The sequence below is a fragment of the Dipodomys merriami genome, unplaced genomic scaffold, assembly GCF_024711535.1.
Source record: "Dipodomys merriami isolate MVZ:Mamm:240054 unplaced genomic scaffold, mDipMer1.0.p SCAF_531, whole genome shotgun sequence".
Lineage (NCBI taxonomy): Eukaryota > Metazoa > Chordata > Mammalia > Rodentia > Heteromyidae > Dipodomys > Dipodomys merriami.
In genome coordinates, this window is record NW_027206104.1 from 718,349 (window position 1) to 730,649 (window position 12,301).

Sequence of the window (12,301 nt, forward strand, 5' to 3'; positions counted from 1 at the left end):
TTGGGCGATGTAATTGTTTCTGATGGAGGCATAGAATTCCATTGTGTACATATACCACATTTTCCTTCATCCATTCATCTACTGAGGGCCATCGGGGTGGGTTCCGTATCTTAGCTATTGTAAATAATGCTGCAGTAAACATAGTTGTGATGGTAGTTTATTTGTGAACATTTGGTTAAATCCCCAAAAGTGGGATTGCTGGGTCATAGTGGAGCTTTTTATGGAGTCTTTTGAGGACCCTCCATACTTTCCAAAGTTGACACTCTCACCAAGAATGCAGTAGGGTTCCTTGTGGCCACATCCTCTCCAGCATCTGGAACACTTCACGAATTTAGGTGTCAACCTTGCACAAGGCCATGGTAATCTTCTCTGTAATGTTCCAATTTTAGTGTATGTGCTGCCGAATTGAGCACAAAACATTTTATTTTTTGGGGTCCGGTCATGGAGCCTGAACTCTGGGCTTGGGCACTGTCCCTCAGCTCTTCAGCTCAAGGCCAGCGCTCTACCACTTGAGCCACAGCACCACTTTTGGCTTTTTGTTCATGCGGTGCTGAGAAATAGAACCCAGGGCCTCAGGCATGCAAGCCAAGCGCTCTACAACTGAGCCAACTTCCGAGCCCGCACAAAACATTTTTTATATATAAAGTGCAACTGATTTTCTTAAACTAGACAATTCAAAAAAGTAAGTTCAAAGGAATTTTCATGAAGTTTTAGAACCATGTATTTCTTACATAAGCACACATTTAAGAATAAAGTCAAGATTGACATGTCAAAAATTAAATAATTCCAGATAATTGTTGTTTGAGATGTGTGGGAGGAGGAATTCCATTATTCTATACAAGGCACCTGTCATAATGAACACTGCAGCAAGTGTTCAGGTTTGTTAAAATTTTAATGTTTTAAATGTATTTAAATTTGAGAATTTGCTTATATATGCCAAAATTAGGACGGTTTGGCAGGTCATAAAAATTTTCTATAAAGTATTTAAGATTTATGGTAGCAGATATATGCTACTAAGTATGTACATTTCAGATTTTATAGAAACATTACTAATGAGAATTTGCAAAGGTTTTGTTTAAAGAAGCAGAGTGAAGAGTTAAGACTGTTAACTACACAGTTTCTGTTAAAACTTTAGAACTTCCATACATTACTTTATAAGTTCGTGAGGAACAAATGATGATATAAGCCATATAAAAAAGATGAGATGAGATGATCCATAAAAAGTAATCTTAGTGGGCAAATTTAAAGATTACTCATAGCCTATAAAACTCTTGTTCAACATCAAAATCTTAGCCAGTGTTAAATGTACAGGAATATGAGAAAATAGTAAAAATCTAATTTGTACTACACTTCAAATACTTAAAACACTGATAATTGTTTTTTTATTTTATTAATTATTAATATTAATTATTAGTTTTCTTATTTGTAGCATTGTTTCCCTTGTAATATAATACAACTTTTTGTAAGTCGAAATCAAGAGTTACTTTGAGAAGGTAACTGGGATGGCCAAGCCAATTTTTAATAGGTGCATGTGAATTTACAAAGAGGAAAATAAAGAACAAAATATTTATTAAAAATTTATCAAGTACAGTCTGAATCAGGAGGGATGATAAATGTCCACACCTAAAATCTTAACCCTAGGCTGAAGCCGCGGTATTACAGAGTTCAGGCCACAAAAGTGAGAGGCTATGTTTTGTTTTGTTTTGTTTTTTATTTTGATTTTGTTGGTTATGGGGCTTGAACTCTGGGGCCTGGGTGCTGTCCCTCAGCTCAAGTCTAGCACTATCACTTGAGCCACACCACCGCTTTTGTCTTTTTCTACTTATGTGTTGCTGAGGAATCAAACCCAGGGCCTAATACATGCAAGGCAAGCTCTCTACACTGAGCCACCTTCCCGGCTCCTGAGAGACAGTGTTTTAAAAAATCATCTAAACATTTGCTTTCTGCATTGGGTTATATAATGAAATATATGAATATCTTTTTGTGTTTTTTGTGAATTGGTATACTTCTAAATTTATACTAACTTCAGCCACTTAATCCTTCTCAAAGTCATGAAATATCTCTGAGAGTTTGCTTCTGTGAAGATTGCTTTTGCATTTATAATTTCTTCTGAGTCATTTTTATTTTTATCAAAATCATTTTATATTTTATGTTGATGGGTTATCATACATCAAATACCTTCAAATGTACATGTAGAGTATAAAGATAGCAGTATGAATATTCTCATACAGCTCTTGTTTATCTTTTATGCATTTTCAGTATTATATTTTTCTCTCTCTTTCACTCTCTCTCATTTTCTCCCTTTCTCTTTCATGCTCCATGTCTGCTACTTATAATTCCTGCTCTTCTACTATTGTCCTTCAGGATCCACTGGTTTTGTGGGAACCCGATAGGGACCAACAGTTTCCCTTGCATTCTTTAAGAATTATAAGAGTGACGTGATATTATTCTTTGCCATTCTAAATGGCAAAACAACATATCTAGGAATTCTTTTTCACTTTTACTACTATTATAAATTTTACCTCATAGGAATCATAGGAACGGATAAGATACTTTAACTTGTGACCTAAAAGTTCTTTTTTCTTTTACAAACAACCTTTTTCTTTGATTATCAATAAGTAACTACATGTAGTGAAAACAAACCTATCCTATGGAAAGTAGAGTGAAGTTTTTCACAGAGATGAAAAACAAGGTAATGGGGGGGGGGGGAGTTCTGGGAAGATGGCGGAGGAGAAGCTGGAGGCTAAACAAGGTCTCGCATAGAAAGCAGTTTTATAGTTCCAGTGAACAGTCCTAAGCCAGAGAATCACACCAAGTGTGCCATCACAGGACAGAGAGTTAGGCCAGAGAGGAAAATCCAGGCAAGGAGACAGATCTGAGCTCTTGACAGCAGCTGCCACTGAGGCGGCAGTGGTGGCAGCGGAGGCCGTAGCCACCATACCTGCAATACGGAGATTTCAGGACGAAAGAGCCAGACATGGCAGGCAAGAGGATTCTATTCAACACCACCAAGAACCAACAAGGAGCAGATACCTTCATCCTACAGTTCACAAACCAGAGACAACCCAGGAACCTAATGTCCTCAGAGGAGGGAAGGCCACTCCTCCCCCCCATTACCAGAGATCTCCATCTTTGATACTGACAAAGCTCAGCTGAGCTGCTAAATCCAACTCAGGCCTTGGAAGAAAACTAGAGTCATTTAGCAGGTCACAAGAACCTAACGGATCTTCCAGACTCAGCTTCACCCAGGGAAAAGTCACCCAGCTTGGGCCACCAGCCCCAGGAGTGGGTTTCTTCACTGGGTAATTAGAGCCAGAGGCTGCCCGTCCCTTTAGCAGCCTGGACAACCAATTGAAATTCAGTAAACATAAACCCTGAGAGTGGCTCCAGGCTGGGCTCTGTGAGTCTTTCACATTCTAGCCCCTCAGGGGAAAGCTACGGTTTGTTGAAAGTCCTCAACTCTACCCAGAACCTAACCTCATCACAGCATCTCCAAACTTGAGGAAACATCCATCTCCCTATTTTGTGATACTATTGAACCATCCTATTGAACTAGCCTGGGAGGAGGAACACATAATCCTGGGTAAAGCAGAGCATTTTTCTGCCTGCTCAAACAAACTGACTTAAGAAACCAACCAAGCCACAGGAAAATCAAGCACCGCAAGCAGACCAGAGACTCCAACAAGAGGCTGATTATGACACAAGGGAGATACAGGATGTTCTCACCCCTCCCAAAAAAAAAAAAAAATCAAAGAACTTTTTCTTTATTTTTTGTACCTTTTATAAAATTTTTTTCTAAAAGTATTTTTAAATTTTTAATTTTTACCTTTTTTGAAAAAAATTGTCTTCTAGAAACATTTTTTTCTTCCTCTTATAATTTACATTTTAGAGGTATATGTTTGTGAGTGTTTTTCTTTAATTTTTTTTTAATTTTTTTCTTTTATGTTTAGCTCTACTGAACTTTTGATCCTTTTTTCTTTCTTTCTCATTCTTTTCACCTTTTCCTCTGTTTTGTTCTTCTTTGTGTGACTTAATTGCTGTTCTGTACAACCTCAGATATACCCGTAGTCGATTATTAGACCTTATCCCCCATTGTGTACACACTTAATCCACAAATTTATTACTCAATTCAAAACCTCTTGGACTTAAATTCCTTATTAGGAGTACTACCTCTTTATATCTATATAATATTTTTAAGTATCTTTATTATTAAGTTTTTAACATCCCCTTTATATCCCTCCCCTTTTCTCATTATATCCACATTCTTCTCTGAATATTTCATTTTCAAATATGCATAATTTTTAAGCATTGCAATTTTTAATTTTGTATTTTGTATTTATCCTTGTCTATTTTTTCCCCTTTCTCTTTCTTCTTTTTTCTCTGTACTTTCATCCTATCCAACCTATTTCATGCTTTAACATTAGGACTTAGTTAAGTTGTCTCCCTGTGCTTTCCCACATCTCTCTATTCCTATTTTTACCCACATCTCTCCCTAAACCTCATAATTTCTGGTTTGTCAAATTCTTCTTTGTGGTTTGGAGCCCATTAAAATATAGCTGTTTGATGTTGAATAGATATATCTATTGAACTAGATTGTATCTGCAGACTTTTGACTGTGCAACTACAGACTTTGGTTGATACTTGCCTTAAGATAGTGTTCTAGCAGAAAACTGGTGTTACTTTAATGCCAAATGGGCAGAGAAAGCCAGAAAAACACAAGAAAAATGGCAAGTCCGGGTTTCTCAACTCCCAGTCATGATAATCAGGGGACAGAATAGATAAAGAATAATCCAGAGGAGAGTTCCCAAATAGCTCTACCAACAATGCTGGCAAACATGGTAAATGAAAAGTTTGAAAACATACAAAGGACTCTGTTTGAGCGTGATAGCGAGAGAGAGGTAGAAAACCAAAGGTCAATATAGGAAAATATTGAAAACCTACAAAGGACTCTGTAGGAGAGTGATAGGGAGAGAGAGGAGGTAAACCAAAGGTTAATACATGAATATCATGAACATTAGGAAGCTACTCAGAAACTGATATAGGAATTGCGTGAGCAGCTTGAGAACACTAGAAGAGAAAGGCAGGAATGGCGTGAACAGGCAGAGAACACTCAAAGAGAACTACAGGAATGGCATGAATGTGAGGAAGCTTAGCAAAGAGTAATACAGAATTGAGAGAGCAGGATGAGAATACACAAAGAACACTAAAGGCATTCATGGAAACAATTAACAAAGAGCTGAAGGAAGTCAGGGAGACCACAAAGGGAATGGTGAATGGAACCCAACAGAAGGAATGGAAGTCCAAGGAAACCATATCCAATCAACTAAGTGATTTGAGAATAAACACTGTACAACAAATTAAGGAAGTAAATAAGTTCATACAAGATCTAAAACAAAGCTCCAACAAAGAACTTGAAGCCATCAAAGCTGACCAATTAGAAGGAAAAGAAATAAAAAACAAAGTAGAAATTCTCAAGAGCAGGTTAGACCATACAGAAGATCGAATCTCGGGGATTGAAGACACACTACATATTATAGCGAAAGAACATACAACCATCCAAGACAAGTCCAAGAAATATGACAGATCTTTTCAACACTTGGAAGACATCATCAGAAGGCCTAATCTGAGGAAAATGGTTGTAGAGGAGCACCTAGAAACAGAAGTTAATGTTCTAGGAAATTTGTTTAACAGGATCCTAGTAGAGAACTTCCCAAACATGCAAAAAGATAGGCCTATTCACATACAAGAAGCTTTTAGAAGTCCAAATAGACCAGACTAATATAAGACATCCTACCATCACATTGTAATCCACATAGGATCAATTCAGACCAAAGAAGAGATCCTTAAAGCTGTCAAGGAGTAAAGATTAATCACCTATAAATTGAAACCAATTAGAGTCACCTCAGATTTCTCAGCAGAGACAATCAAAGCAAGAAGATCCTGGAATGATGTATGCCATGCCCTAAAGAAAAACAATTATCAACCAAGAATACTGTACCCAGCTAAAATCTCCTGCATAACTGAAGGCTAAATAAAAACTTTCCATAGCAAAGAAAAACAAACAATATTTGTCCACCAAACCAGCCCTACAAAAGATTCTTAAAGATGTCCAACAAGACCACAATAAAGGCCAAGAAACCGTACCCAAAATGAGAATCCAGGAACCATAGGAGGAATCCGGTTGCTGCAGCCCCCAAGAAGGTGGATTATATGGCAGGAACTCCCAAATACCTCTTAGTCTTATCTCTCAACATTAACGGACTTAACTCTCCATTTAAGTGACATAGACTGTCTAGTTGGATTAAAAAGCAAGATACTTTGCTCTGCTGCCTTCAGAAATCACATCTTTCACATAAAAACAAACACATTTTCAATGTTAAAGGCTGGAAAAAAATCTACCAAGCAAACAGTCCCCATAAACAGGCAGGAGTTGCAATCCTAATATCAGATAAAATAGACTTCAAATTAAAATTCGTAAGAAGAGATAAAGTAAGTCACTACATACTAATAAGGGAACTCTCCTTCAGGAGGATATTACAATTCTAAATATCTATTCGCAAAACAATGGAACACCCAAATTTATCCAAAAAGAAGTAATTTCCCTCAAATCCCACATAGATCCAAAGACATTAATTGTTGCGGATTTTAACACAACCACTCTCCCCACTAGATAGATCAACTAGGCAAAAACTCAACACAGAAAATACAGACCTAAACAACTGCATAGATCAACTAGATTTAACAGAATATTTCACCCAGCAGCATCAGAATACACGTTGTTCTCAGAATTACATGGATCATTTTCTAAAATAGACCACATTTTAGGCCACAAAGCAAAGTTGTCCAAATTCAGAAACATTGAAGTTATACATTGCATTCTCTCAGACCACAAGGGAATTAAATTAGAACTCAACACCAAAAGCCACCAATGAAAGTCCGGTAACACATGGAGGCTGAACAACACACTGCTGAATCAGGAGTGGGTCATGGAAGAGATTAGAAAGGAAATTCAAATGTTCATAATATTCAACCAAAATGAGCACACAAATCACCATTTCCTCTGTGACACAGCAAAGGCAGGGCTCAGAGGCAAGTTGATAGCTCTGAGTTCCTACATCAACAAATTGGAGAGATCTGAAACCAAAAATTTAATGACACATCTCCTTGAAAAAGGGCAGCAAGATAAACCCCAACCCAGTAGTCGGAAAGAAATAATCAAAATTAAATCAGAATTAAATGAATTAGAATCCAAAAAAAAAAAACTATAGAAAGAATCAACAAAACAAAGAGTTGGTTCTTCGAAAAAATTAATGAAATTGACAGACACTTAGCAAACCTTATCAGAAAAAGAAGAGAATACACCCTAATAAATAAACCCCGAGATGAGAATGGAAAAAACACCACAGACACAACCAAGATTCAGAAACTTATAAGGGAATACTTCTCAAAACTTTATGCTAATAAGTTTGAGAACTTGACAGAAATGGACCTTTTTCCTAGCAAATATTGACATGCCAAAACTAAACCAAGATGACTTAAACCATCTTAAAAGACCCCTAAGCATTGAAATAGAAACAGCAATAAGAGACCTCCATTCTAAGAAAAGTCCAGAACCAGATGGATTTACAGTAGAATTCTACAAGTCCTTCATAGCAGAGCTCACATCAATACTCCTCCAACTCTTCAATGAAATTGAAAGAGAAAATTCACTACTGAACTCATTCTATGAAGCCATCATAACCCTCATCCAAAAACCAAGCAGGGACTCGTCAATGAAAGAGAACTATAGACGTATTTCTTTGATGAACATTGATGCAAACTTCTCAACAAAATTTTGGCCAATCAACTTCAACAATTCATCCAAGAAATCACACACCACGATCAAATAGAATTCATTCCAGGGATGCAAAGCTTGTTCAATATAAGCAAATCAATTAATATAATTCATCACATCAACAGGAGCAAGGATAAGAACCATATGGTTATCTGAATAGATGAAGAAAAAGCATTTGCCAAGATATAACACCGCTTTATGATGAAGGTTCTGGAAAAATTAGGAATCCATGGAACATTCCTCAATACAATAAAGGCTGTATATGACAAACCTATAGCCAGCATTATACTTAATGGTGAAAAACTAAAGCCATTTTCTCTTAACTCAGGAATGAGACAAGGATGTCCACTCTCTCCACTTCTCTTCAACCTAGTATTAGAATGCCTAGCTACAGCAATAATACAAGATGCAAACATAAAGGGGATCCAAATAGGGAAAGAAGAAATAAAACACTCCCTCTTTGCAGATGACATGATCTTATATTTAAAGAATTCTATAGACTTCACTCCCAAATTACTCAAGCTGATTGAAAACTTTGGCAAAGTAGAAGGGTATAAAATTAACACCCCAAAATCAACGGCTTTTCTGTATGCCAACAATGAGAAAAGTGTGGCGGAAATTAGGAAAGCAATTACATTAATAATAGCCCCACAAAAAAAAATACCGAGGAATTAATTTAACCAAAGAAGTGAAGGACCTCTATGAAGAAAATTTTAAAAAATTGAAAATGGATATTGGCACATAACTTAGAAAGTGGCAAAAACTCCCATGCTCCTGGATTGGAAAGATCAATATCGTGAAAATGGCAATAATTCCCAAGGCGATACCTATGAAAATTCCAACCTCATTCTTTAAGGAAATAGAAGAGCCCATCCAAAAATTCATATGGAACAATAAAAGACCCTGTGTAGCAAAAATGTTCCTCAACAGAAAGAACAATATTGGAGGAATAGCAATACCAAATATCAAACTCTACTATAATGCCATCGTAATCAAAACAGCTTGGTACTGGCACAAGAACAGACTTTAGGACCAATGGAATAGAATTGAAAACCCAGAAATAAACCTGAAGACCTATAGCCTTCTAATATTCAATAAGGAAGTTCAAAAAATAGAATGGAAGAGAGAGCCTCTTCAGTAAATGGTGCTGACAAAATTGGTTAACTACTTGTAGAAAACTAAAGCTAGATCCTTATATATCACCCTGCACCAGAATCAACTCCAAATGGATCAAAGACCTCGGAGTCAAAGCAGACACTCTGAAAACATTACAGCGTGTAATGGGAGAAAACCTAGGTCTCCTTGGCGCAGGCTGAAATTTTCTTAATAGAGACCCAGAAACACAACAAATCAAAGAAAGGTTGGACAAATGGGATTGCACGAAATTGCAGAGCTTCTGCATGGCAAAGGTCGTAGCTAGCCAGATCAATAGAAAGCCCACGGATTGGGAGAAGATCTTCACTAGCCATAGAAACTCAAAAAATTAAACTTCCTAACAACAAATTTTCAAAAAACACCTGCCCAATAACTAAGTGGGCTAAAGACTTAAAGAAAAATTATTCTGAAGGGGAAAGAAGGATGGCCAATAGACACATGAAGAAATGCTCTAACTCCCTAGCCATAAAAGAAATGTAAATCAAAACAACATTAAGATACCACCTCACCCCAGTTAGAATGGCAAAAATCAAGAACTATAAGAACAAAGATGCTAGAGGGGATGTGGACAGAAGGGAACCTTATTGCGTTGTTAGCGGGAGTGTAAACTTGTTCAACCACTTGGGACAGTATTATGGAGGTTCCTCAAAAGACTCCACATAGATCTCCCCTATGACCCAGCAATCCCACTTTTGGCATTTACCCAAATGTTCACAAAAAAAAGACCACACTAAAGCTACCAGCACGACTATGTTTATTGTAGCATTATTTACTATAGCTAAGATATGGAACCAACCCTGATACCCTTCAGTATAGGAATGGATCAAGAAAATGTGGTATATATACACAAAGGAATTCTATGCTTCCATCAGAAAGAATGACATTGCCCTATTTGTTAGGAAATGGAAAGACTTGGAAAAAAATTATATTAAGTGAAGTATGTCAGGCCCAAAGAAACATAGGTCCCATGGTTTCCCTTATTTGCAATATCTAGTATATGTTTGAAAAGGTGAGATAAGGTTATGTTAGGTAAATTAACCCTAAGATATGTATTCAAATGCTTTTTTTTCTTTCCTGTGATTGTTTTGAACACATTTATAAGATTATTTCTTTGTTGTTTTCATGTCCCTCCCACACAGTATAACCCCTGCTTTCACTCTATTTGATGTCCGTATAATTTGTGGAGGGGAAGGGGGAAAATCAAGTCGTTTAAATTGGGATACAGGTGGACCCATTGCAACAATGAGAAGTACAAGTCGTTATGTCAAAAATGAACTTTACAACTTTGTTGGGGTGGGGCGCAGGGAGTATTGGATGAGGGGGTTGGGGGAGGATGGGGAGGATGTGAGGGAAACAAAGGAGGGGCTACAATGCTTGATAAGAAATGTACTCCTTATCTTGCCCATGTAATTGTAACCCCTCTGTACAGTATTTTCACAATAAAAAAAAAGAAAAACAAGGTAATGGGGGAAGTGTGTACAAAGGATAGCCATCAGAGCAGTTTATTTTGTACACTTTGTGAGAATATGTACTGGGAACTATATATTAAATCATTAAACATATATATTTATTTATATATGCATATATGTGTGTATATGCCCTTATATATGTACACATGTATATTACTATACACACAAATACTCACATACATATATACATGTACACATGCACAGATGGAGAAAGACACATAGTTACAGCCAACACAATTTTCACTAGTTGTTGAATATACCTTAGATGGAATGCTTGGAACCAAATATTCTGAACATGTATTTGTCTCTAAGAGTTCTTTTACCACTGCTCTAATCTCTTAAAACTGGTAGGTTTTGACAGATTCGACTTGCAAAATGCAGTACAAGAGATAGCAAATCACTTGGAAATCTCAGTATGCAAAGATCATATGGTGTCTCCCTGCTCTCCATGGAATGCTTGCTCTTATAGACACTCTCAAAAACCAAAGCAGCAGGAAAATACCCTGGTAAAGAATAAAGTTACACGGCTTTAAATAGCATCCTTCCTTGAGCCCTTTTCCAACAGCCAGCATCAATTCCTAAGCAGATTAGTGTGTCCTCAGAATACTGGAGCTCAGGTCAACATTTAACCAACACATGTGTTAAGTCCTATGAGAGAAATGCTGACTGAGGTGTTGCTGATTTCCTGTCCAAGAAAATAAGAAAAAAAAGAAATTATTTTTAATGTATTAAAGTTTGAGAATAATTTGTAACCTGTCAATAAATGTGTAGAACACAACTATACCAACTGACAAAAAATTACGTGTTTCATTTATGTGCTCTTAGACTTGGTGAGCGATTTTAAGTGTGTCTACACACGTAGAATAAGCATAAATCAAGCCAGCATTTCTTCATTTAAGATACAAGGTTGACCCGTTTTAACAATGAGATGTACAAGACAGTCTATCAGAAAGCAGGTTGAGAGATGAGATGGAGAGGTGTGAAGAGAAGGGATAGTAGGGGACAAAAGGATAGGGTAAAAATGCTCAATGAGAAATGTACTCATTTTATGCACCAGTGGCTCATGTCTTTAATCATAGCTACTCAGGAGGTTGAGATCTGAGGATCGCGGTTCAAAGCCAGCCTGGGCAGGAAAGTCCGTGAAACTATTATCTCCAATAAATCACCAGAAAACCAGAAATGTTGTAGCTCAAGTGGTAGAGTGCTAGCCATGAGCTGAAGAGCTGAGGGACAGGGCTCAGGCCAGATTTCAAGCCCCACGACCGACCAACAATCAAGAAAAAAAAAAAAAAGAAATACTCATTACCTTACTTATGTAACTGTAACCCCTCTGTACACTATCTTTACAATAAAAAAATTGTAAAGATTAAAATATTAAAAAGATACAAGGAAAACTTCTGTACTTAAAGGAAGTTGTATTTGTCAATCAATATCAGTAAGGTATTGGTTTTAGGACCACAGGCATATTAAAACTTTGGATACTCAAATTCTCTACATAAACACAGTATATTATTTACATTAGAATCTGCCCACAAACTAGTGCAGTGTAATTGCTATGAAAATTTTTATTACATTCTATGTTTGTAATGAAAAAAGGAAAGTATATGTACTATCAACAGTTACAAATTTTTTCAGATAATTTTTGTCAGCATTTTGTGGATGGAATTGGGAGAGCAATTTTGAAAAGCACAAATTTCATCACTAGAACCGGTCTGCAAAATGTAACAAAGAGCTAATACAGCATCATTGAATAGTATGCAACTGCAAGGAGAAATACTTTAATTATCAGAAAGTGTAACAACCCAAGGACTTTTTAGAAATGCAGCTGCTAGATTTCTCATAG

At 36.7% G+C, this 12,301-nt stretch overlaps 1 non-coding gene across 1 annotated transcript; it reads right to left on the minus strand.

Annotated features, from left to right (window-relative positions):
- Nucleotides 1–307: 307 nt before the first annotated feature.
- Nucleotides 308–413, minus strand: LOC138811499 (U6 spliceosomal RNA). Its single transcript, XR_011367423.1, has one exon. It is a non-coding gene; the product is annotated as a U6 spliceosomal RNA (small nuclear RNA).
- Between the last annotated feature and the right edge of the window lie 11,888 nt (nucleotides 414–12,301).